Source organism: Oncorhynchus clarkii, chromosome 33 (genome assembly GCF_045791955.1).
Source record: "Oncorhynchus clarkii lewisi isolate Uvic-CL-2024 chromosome 33, UVic_Ocla_1.0, whole genome shotgun sequence".
Lineage (NCBI taxonomy): Eukaryota > Metazoa > Chordata > Actinopteri > Salmoniformes > Salmonidae > Oncorhynchus > Oncorhynchus clarkii.
Window position 1 is genome coordinate 8,250,211 of NC_092179.1, and position 10,775 is coordinate 8,260,985.

General features: G+C 42.5%; 1 pseudogene; it reads left to right on the forward strand.

The window, feature by feature from the left end:
- The first annotated feature begins 4,993 nt into the window (after positions 1 to 4,993).
- LOC139392555 (solute carrier organic anion transporter family member 1C1-like) lies at positions 4,994 to 8,323 on the forward strand (annotated as a pseudogene).
- Positions 8,324 to 10,775: the final 2,452 nt, after the last annotated feature.

The following is a 10,775-nucleotide window of genomic DNA, read 5'->3' on the forward strand; positions in this document are numbered from 1 at the left end:
GCTTATTTGAGCTGTTCTTGCTATAATATGGAGTTGGGCTATCTTCTGTATACCCCCCCTACCTTGTCACAACACAACTGATTGTCTCAAACGCATTAAGATGGAAAGAAATTCCACAAATTAACTTTTAAGAAGGCACATCTGTAAATTGAAATGCATTCCAGATGACTACCTTATGAAGCTGGTTGAGAGAATGCCAAGAGTGTGCAAAACTGTCATCAAGTCAAAGGGTGGCTACTTTGAAAAATCTCAAATATAAAATATATTTAGATTTGTTTAATCTATAAATGTAGTGTGATGTCTCCATTATTATTCCACAATGTAGAAAATAATAAAAAAAAATAAAGAAATCCTTGAATGAGTAGGTGTGTTCAAACTTTTGACTGGTACATATATATATTTCCTGAGCTTTCTTATTTCTCCTAGATATAGGTTAAACACTTCAAAACCGTGTTTCTTCTTATTTATTTTACGACTGTCTTTTTTTGCCATTTATAAATATGTTATACAATGCGCTTCTATGGCCTATAGTAGTAAAGGCCAAATTCTATTTTTTCTCAAATATTTTGAATACCTAAAGAGGTCCTAAAATCCCAATTCAAATAGCTAAATGATCCATAGAATGACCATCTCATAACAATTCCATGTGCCTGAGTGCTGTCCTAAGGCTCTATGGGCTGGGTTTCGGATATTGATCTGAACCTCGAACAGCTGGCCGAGGGGGACTCTTCTGTTGTTTCATCTCTTGACGTTGTAGGGTTGTGTGATGAAATGTTTGGGGTTGAGGGTGCTTTTTTCAATTCGAAAAAGGAGGGGTATTGGCCCAATTCTGCTTTACATGTGTAAGGGTGCATGCTGGTGGCAGGGAAGTCAGGCGCAGGAGATTGAACTTGGTATAAACGGAGCAGTTTAATAAAGTGCTCAAAAACTCAGATATACACACAAAAAAACAAGTGGGTACAAAACCCGCCGCACACCAGAACAGAACTTTCACAATGCTTACAAACAAAACCCACCGCACACCAGAACAGAACTTACACAACGCTTACAAACAAAACCCACCGCACACCAGAACAGAACTTACACAACGCTTACAAACAAAACCCACCGCACACCAGAACAGAACTTACACAACGCTTACAAACAAAACCCGCCGCACACCAGAACAGAACTTACACAACGCTTACAAACAAAACCCACCGCACACCAGAACAGAACTTACACAACGCTTACAAACAAAACCCACCGCACACCAGAACAGAACTTACACAACGCTTACAAACAAAACCCACCGCACACCAGAACAGAACTTACACAACGCTTACAAACAAAACCCACCGCACACCAGAACAGAACTTACACAATGCTTACAAACAAACACTCACCTACAAGGACAATGAGGGGGAACAGAGGGTTAAATACACAACATGTAATGAATGGGATTGAAAGCAGGTGTGAAAAAAAAGAGGATCAGCAATGGCTAGAAAGTCGGCGATTTCGACCGCCGAACGCCGCCCGAACAAGGAGAGAGACCAACTTCGGCGGAAGTCGTGACAACATGCGTTATTTTGAGTTTTTCTTTGCACTTGCAAAACTCTGCATGCAGTATTTTTATTGGATGTTTGTACCATTTGGTAAATTCTTTATTGAAAACCTTGCTGCCTTATAGAGCAGTTGCTTCTATAACTGATTGGAAAAGGTTGAGCCAGATCCTAGATGGAATTAAGACTTGAATGTTTCTTTTAATGGCATAGAATGCTCTTCTTGCTTTTGCTCCCATCTTGTTCACAGCCATGGAAACAATGCAGTGCACTCCCTCCCTCCTTCCCTTCCCCTCCCCTCCCCTCCCCTAGGCGTGTGTGTGTGTGTGTGTGTGTGTGTGTGTGTGTGTGTGTGTGTGTGTGTGTGTGTGTGTGTGTGTGTGTGTGTGTGTGTGTGTGTGTGGAATAGAAATGTGTAAGGGCTTTTGCAACGCCGGTCCTCAGTACCTCCACTGCCACCAGCTCACAGAATAGGGGCTCAGGCTCAGGGGGTAGAGAGGAGGGGAGAGGTTGAGAGAAGGAGGAGAAAGACTAAGCTGTTTGTCAGAGACACACAGGAGGAGAGAGGAGCCTCAACTCAGGTCAGGTACTATAACATATATCGAGTAGAGGAGCCTCAACTCAGGTCAGGTACTTTAACATATATCCAGTAGTGGAACCTCAACTCAGGTCAGGTACTATAACATATATCCAGTAGTGGAACCTCAACTCAGGTCAAGTACTATAACATATATCCAGTAGTGGAACCTCAACTCAGGTCGGGTACTATAACATATATCGAGTAGAGGAGACTCAACTCAGGTCAGGTACTATAACATATATCCAGTAGTGGAACCTCAACTCAGGTCAAGTACTATAACATATATCCAGTAGTCGAACCTCAACTCAGGTCAAGTACTATAACATATATCCAGTAGAGGAGCCTCAACTCAGGTCAGGTACTATAACATATATCCAGTAGAGGAGCCTCAACTCAGGTCAGGTACTATAGCATACAGTGGGGCAAAAAACTATTTAGTCAGCCACCAATTGTGCAAGTTCTCCCACTTAAAAAGATGAGAGAGGCTTGTAATTTTCATCATAGGTACACTTCAACTATGACAGACAAAATGAGAAAAAAAATCCAGAAAATCACTTTGTAGGATTTTTAATGAATTTATTTGCAAATTATGGTGGAAAATAAGTATTTGGTCACCTACAAACAAGCAAGATTTCTGGCTCTCACAGACCTGTAACTTCTTCTTTAAGAGGCTCCTCTGTCCTCCACTCGTTACCTGTATTCATGACACCTGTTTGAACTTGTTATCAGTATAAAAGACACCTGTCCACAACCTCAAACAGTCACACTCCAAACTCCACTATGGCCAAGACCAAAGAGCTGTCAAAGGACACCAGAAACAAAATTGTAGACCTGCACCAGGCTGGGAAGACTGAATCTGCAATAGGTAAGCAGCTTGGTTTGAAGAAATCAACTGTGGGAGCAATTATTAGGAAATGGAAGACATACAAGACCACTGATAATCTCCCTCGATCTGGGGCTCCACGCAAGATCTCACCCCGTGGGGTCAAAATGATCACAAGAACGGTGAGCAAAAATCCCAGAACCACACGGGGGGACCTAGTGAATGACCTGCAGAGACCTGGGACCAAAGTAACAAAGCCTACCATCAATAACACACCATGCCGCCAGGGACTCAAATCCTGCAGTGCCAGACGTGTCCCCCTGCTTAAGCCAGTACATGTCCAGGCCCGTCTGAAGTTTGCTAGAGAGCATTTGGATGATCCAGAAGAAGATTGGGAGAATGTCATATGGTCAGATGAAACCAAAATATAACTTTTTGGTAAAAACTCAACTCGTCGTGTTTGGAGGACAAAGAATGTTGAGTTGCATCCAAAGAACACCATACCTACTGTGAAGCATGGGGGTGGAAACATCATGCTTTGGGGCTGTATTTGGGGCAACAGCCCCAAAACATCACTGCTCTAGAGGAGATCTGCATGGAGGAATGGGCCAAAATACCAGCAACAGTGTGTGAAAACCTTGTGAAGACTTACAGAAAACGTTTGACCTCTGTCATTGCCAACAAAGGGTATATAACAAAGTATTGAGAAACTTTTGTTATTGACCAAATACTTATTTTCCACCATAATTTGCAAATAAATTCATTAAAAATCCTACAATGTGATTTTCTGGATTCTTTTTCTCATTTTGTCTGTCATAGTTGAAGTGTACCTATGATGAAAATTACAGGCCTCTCATCCTTTTAAGGTGGAGAACTTGCTCAATTGGTGGCTGACTAAATACTTTTTTGTCCCACGGTATATCCAGTAGAGGAGCCTCAACTCAGGTCAAGTACTATAACATATATCCAGTAGAGGAGCCTCAACTCAGGTCAGGTACTATAACATATATCCAGTAGAGGAACCTCAACTCAGGTCGGGTACTATAACATATATCCAGTAGAGGAGCCTCAACTCAGGTCAGGTACTATAACATATATCCAGTTAGTCAGGTTCATTCAGATATCTCTCTCTCTCTCTGTGTGTGTGTGTGTGTGTGTGTGTGTGTGTGTGTGTGTGTGTGTGTGTGTGTGTGTGTGTGTGTGTGTGTGTGTGTGTGTGTGTGTGTGTGTGGGGGTACTTTTAGTTGATTCTGACTCTGCTATTATGAGACTCAGATTGGAGTGTTGCAAATTGGGAGGGGAGAAAGAATTAGCCAGGCTAAATCTGGGGGGGATTATCAGAAAACAGAAAAGGTGCTTGTGCCTTTGTCCAGCTATGCTCCCTGCTTCCACCATCTAACTCATGTACGTATTTGCATTGTGTTGGCCTGTGTTTCCTATTGTTTCTAGTGTTCAAATGAAGTCAGAATCATCTTTGTCATCTGAGAACATGGATTTGATTTCCAGTACCTGACAGTAACTGTGCCGAGGTGTTTGTGAATAGCCACTTTTAGATTCTCATACTCCAGAGGTGAGAGTTTTAAATTCACTATTTTCTTACTCATATTCATTAGCTACCATGCTCGGGTTGGGGCTAATTACAGACCTATAGGCTCCAAATGTGTGTGTAAAGAATCAAGGGTGTTTGGTTGAGTCTAGTCTTCATTATAAAACTATTTGTTGAATGATTTAAAGGAGCATGGAAGAACCTCAAAGAAAACATACCATCAAAATGCATCTTATATGCCTGCCCTTACAGAAAATCCACATGATTTCACATGTTGAAAATCACATGATTTCACCATACATTTTATGTTTCACTTGTGTCGTTTACTGAAATCACATGTTGCTTTACATGTTTTCACATTATCTTCACATAAGATCACATGTGATCACATGAAAACGTGTTTTTGGCACACTTCCCGTGTTCACATATGAAATTCATATGGTTTTTCCATAACGGTGAGCCAGCTGAGATGCAGTGTGCTGTCCTGTGTCTGACTGGATAGGATGGGTGATTCAGCAGAGGACAGAGCGAAGCTGATCAGCCAACGGGAACCGTGTGTCCCTGACAAGCACGCCACCAAATGCCCCTGCTGTTCCACACACAAGGTTCTTCATGATGCTTTAAAATGCACACGCACGAATTTGCATGCACTCTGTCTGCCCACGCATGCACATGTAACCGGTGTGAAATGGCTAGCGGGGTGCTTGCTAATAGCGTTTCAATCGGTGACGTCACTCGCTCTGAGACCTTGAAGTAGTAGTTCCCCTTGCTCTGCAAGGGCCGTGGCTTTTGTGGAGCGATGGGTAACGGTGCTTCGTGGGTGACTGTTGTTGATGTGTGCAGAGGGTCCCTGGTTCGAGCCCAGGTAGGGGCGAGGAGAGGGACGGAAGCAGAACCGTTACACACAGACACGTGTGAACATATGCACTCACGTCGTTCCCATGCAGACACACACAGACAAAAAACCATTGGCAAGCACATTCATACAGACAAAAAGACAATAATGTGTTTGTCAGCAGTACATCGTGGCCCTGTCGTCCGTCTCCTTCTCCAAGGCTCTGTCAGGGAACTACATGAAGAGTGCCATCACTCAGAGAGACACCTTGACCTGTCCAGCTCTCTCATTGGACTCATAGACGGCAGCTTTGTGATGGGTATCAACAATAACATTGAGTTGCTTGAGAATTCATGTAGTAAAAACCAGATACAGACTACAGTATGATCCATTTTGTTTTGTGGTTCAATCAGAGTCTGCTCTCAATACTGTCCAGTTTTATAGTTGTTCCTATTAATTGATTGACTGGCAGTTTGTCCATAACTTTACTGTCAAACCGATAGCATTGGTTTATGTGCTGCTATGTTGTGGTAGTCTGGAATCCAAACTGATATGCTCTTTTTAGTAAAAAATCTAAGCTTAAATGTGCATTTCCAGACTACTGTAGTGTTGTGGTTTCTTGCAGGTAACCTGCTGTTCCTGGCTGTGGTCAGCCATTTTGGGGCGAAGCTGCACCGGCCCAGGCTCATTGCTATGGGCTGTTTCCTCATGGCTGTAGGATCCTTCCTCACAGGCCTGCCACACATCTTCATGGGATGGTAAAACAACTGAAATAATGGTTAAACTTGTACTTGTAGAGTTCCTCCTATACAGATGATAGTTTCACTTTAGAAATAAAGAAATCTATCCAGTTGTTGATGAATTAATCTCAGTTCATTTAGAACTAAAGTGTTGCGTAATTGGTCAGGTGTTTGATTATGTTTTGGGGCCATACATGTTAAGAGATGGGATTAAGAGATGCTATAACAAGGAGCAGAACCGGAACGGGGAGCTCCACCTTCTCTCTGTACAAGTTACGGGCAAGTCCACAGGCAAGTCCATGTCCCCCCCCCCTTTCAAAATTTGAAAGATGCCAACACAAAATAACCAGTAAAAATAACACAAAAAAACACAGGAACTATTGCTGAGCGTTGGCCCACGCATCCCATTCCTTCCTGACAGATTCGACCTAACCAGCTATGTTTACGTAGACTGACATGCCCGAGATCCAGATGGAGCCATCTTTCTGACATCAACACAAGTACCACTCACATCTGAGAAACATCTTCACCTGTCACTGCCACTATAATTTCTACTTTCCTGCAGTAGTCTCGCTTGGCCTGACTTGTCGAAGGCTGAACTAGCATGAAACTTTACTTTCAAGACTATTTCTGGAACTACAGATGCCACTTGGCTTTATTGGCAACCGTGGTGCAACGTACAAGTTGTACAGTATATGCATAATCCCGAATAAAGGAGGTATGCTGTGTACCTGTGTGTCTCTGTATGATTCCCTCTGTAGACTGTGTGAGGGACTCCAGCTCCCACATGTGGATTTATGTGTTCCCGAGGAACGCTCTGAGGGGGATAGGAGAGACCCCCGTAACCCCACTAGGCATCTCCTACATTGACGACTTCGCTAAAGCTGAAAACGCTGCTTTTTACATTGGTGAGTTAATTCCACTCGCAGCAAAGTGGAAGCCACTGTGTGTGTGTGTGTGTGTGTCTTTGTTTGTTAACCGTAAAATGAGCGTGTGTCATGTATTCTAAATACGTCATGACTAGGTTTGCAAAATGTCATGACTAGGTTTTGCAAAAAACAAAAAGGGAATGTATAGAAAGTTCCAGGAGTTTTGCGACCCGAGTCATGACATATGTAACTGAGTAGATAGGGCTGCAGGCTTAACTGTGTGCCTTATGGTTGACAGCATGTCTACAGACCGTCACACTGCTAGGTCCCGTGTTTGGTTTCCTGCTGGGGTCGTTGTGTGCCAGACTCTATGTAGACATTGGGTATTTTTTTTTATTTTACCTTTATTTAACTAGGCAAGTCAGTTAAGAACAAATTCTTATTTTCAATAACGGCCTAGGAACAGTGGGTTAACTGCCTGTTCAGGGGCAGAACGACAGATTTGTACCTTGTCAGCTCAGGGGGTTTGAACTTGCAACCTTCCGGTTACTAGTCCAACGCTCTAACCACTAGGCTAACCTGCCGCCCCAGGTCGATCTGGTTAAGATAATCACGTACTGTACATATTATTGTGTTCGGGTTCTTTCTACTAAGCAATGTATAATCATTTTGTATCCAAATCCATTCAAAACCATGCAAAAAAATTGTCAAACGATTCCCTTTATGTTATTACTATTATCCGTATGGTATGTGTATCAGTGCTTATGATAGAGATATGTCTCACCTCTTCCGGAGGCTGTGAACGTCACCCCAAGGATGCCCGCTTGAGTGGGGACCGGGTGACTGGGTTCCCTGGTCTCCTCTGTCATCGTGCTCCTGTCAGGCAGGGAGAGGAGAGCAAGCTGCCTCCCAGCACCACCTACTCAGGATGGGGCACACATCAGACCATGGCGCTGAAATTGCAAAAGATAGTCAGACTTTCATTGGCAACGTTCAGATAACTTGTGACTAGAGACCAACGTTTTTCTGGGTCACTCAAGTCATGTGGACAAGAAAAATGCCAGGCCCCATTTGAGATAGAAATATAATCCTGTGCCTATCTCTTATGATGGACATTTCTATACAGGGGCGATACATTCTATACCGGGCCGTCTAACTGTAAAGAATAAAGACTTAAAGCATTCACATAACACAAACCAGAAAATGTAACCGTGTTGTATGTTTTTCTCTTATAGTTTCAAGTTTCACACCGTCATACCGTACTTTCTGCTTCTGTGTGGCAGCATCCAGAAGTTCAACTCAATCATTGGCCTGCTCATGTTCAAAGCCAAGTACATGGAACAGCAGTTTGGCCAATCAGCAGCCAGAGCCAACTTCCTCATTGGTTAGAAAATGTAGCTACATGTTTCTCAATCACCTACCATCTTTATAAACCAACTATGGCCTCTCCGTCGCGTTTCCTTCTGGTCCTTTCTCATTGTGAAGTCAAACTCTATTGGTTGGATTGGGCCTGAGGTTTAGGTCAGAGACAAGGGCTGTGCTTAGACAGGCAGCCCACTTATGATATTTTATCCATTAATTGGCCTTTTGACATATCACATCAGATATTTTCGCATTAGCTTCTTTTCAGAGCATATCAGATTGGTCAAAAGACCAAATACCAGGGATGCAAACTAGTCACCTTTCGGTGAATCAAAAATAGGTAACATACATGATTCGAGTAGAGCTGATGAGAAACGTTTGGGAGGGAGGTCTTTGGACCACTACTGGCTGTAAGCAAATGACTGATGCGCATTTGGAGCAATAGTGGCTGTATGCAAGGCTCAGTCAATCATTCACATTACAACAGAATGCAGCATGCAACTGAAGAGAGAAGAGACAACTAACTTGCTAGTTACAGCATCAGCGCTCGCTTTGAAAAGACAGCAGAGTGTGGAAAGGCCGTTTGCCAGTTACAGCAGCGCGTCCCCTGAACGATAACGAAGAGGTAGCTGAGAAGCCTGACCACGGAGACTGGGGTGAGAAGGTGATGAAGTGTACTTCATGACCTGTAATCGAAAAACAATGGCATTTGGATAGTTTGAGGTGAGGGAGCAAGTGTGGTGGAACAAGAATTGTTAGCATTGTATCTTGCTAGCTGGATCGAATTCTCCGCGTTAGCTAGCCAGATAAATGTTGAGCAACACTATCCAACTTAGCTGAACAAATAATTGAGTTTATGCTGTGAAAATTAGCTGTGTAATGAAGTCAGACAGCTAGCTAACAGGAACGTTACAACATCGGATAAGCTAACGTTAGTAAACGAACCAACTCGCTATATTATTAACTGAGTGGGGTGGGACCCTGTGTGCTCAGACAACGGCATCACCTACAACTTCCCCTGCCTCGCAATCTGCTCCAGCTTTACAGGATACAGCAAAAACATGGTACCACAACTATTAATGTACTGAGTGTACAAAACATTCATGTTAATGTAACAGTTGTTGAAGTACTATGTGAATTTCACCAGGTTCATATATCAATATGTTGTGTTGATTTGTTATGCATGCCTGCATCCTGGGAGAAGGGGAGTGTGTACTTACGTTTTGCCCGGCGTGCTCGTGCTCAAATCATTTTGATGCACTGAGAGAGGTAGGCACGCTTTTTCTGTCTTCAGAAAAGTTTGATTCTTTTAAGTACAAAGTCATACACACAATGTTTTGTTCATGAATAATGATGTATATTTAGAGGTTACTCATAAATGGATGGTATTGTTAAGATGCACTTGTAATTGTACTTTTTAGGACGATATCAATATTCTGAATTCAACATGTGGTTAATAGCTAGCTAAGGTATTAGCAGGCTATTGTATGTGTGAACGATGGCTAGCTCCTCGAATGATCCCAGTCCCTCCTATTGTGCATCTGTTGTAGAAAGAGGCGACGATTCTCAGAACAGATGTGCTCTACAAATGTTTTATTTCCTTTTGGATGCAGGTATGTGGTTTTATCAATGTGAAATATGTTATGTATAATAAGGAGAGAGTGTATTAATTTTTGTATTTAAAATCATTTTGATGCACTGAGAGAGAAAGAGGCGACGATTCTCAGAACAGATGTGCTCTACAAATGTTTTATTTCCTTTTGGATGCAGATGCAAGATGCAGAGAGTCAATTCTGCTTGATTAAAACTACCTGATCTCCAAAGTCCACGTTTATGGTCTCTATCAACCACACACAACGCAGAGTTACAGCGGTGTAGTATAGCACCGGCTACATTGGTGCCGTGACCCGGATTCATCGTTGATCGACGTCAGCTCAATCACCGCGGCGCTGCTGCTCTAGAGACTAAAAATATACCATGCCCTGTTCAAAAGCACGTAACTATTTTGTCTTGCCCATTAACCCTCTGAATGGCACACATACACAATCCATGTCTCAACTGCCTTACAATATATATATTTTTTACATGTCGTCTCCTCTTTATCTACACTGATTTAAGTGGATTTAACAAGTAACATCCGTAAGGGATTATAGCTTTCACCTGGTCAGCATATGTCATGGAAAGAGCAGGTGTTCTTAATGTTTTGTACACTCAGTGTAACTCAATTGCACTGAAATAAGTTATTTTCAACCATTACCTGGTACCTTGTTGGGGCCTTATCTCCCACCCGGGATGAAGAGGACTAAGTAAGTAATTGCTGATTGGCAATAAACTATTAGTTTGACATGTGGAAAAAATATGGTGTGCAATACCTATGTAGAGAAGGTTATCTCTGGTAGTTATTCAATATGACTTCAAGGTTTACAGGACACTCTTGTAAAATAGATTTAATGTCAATGTGACTCCCTGTTTAAATAAA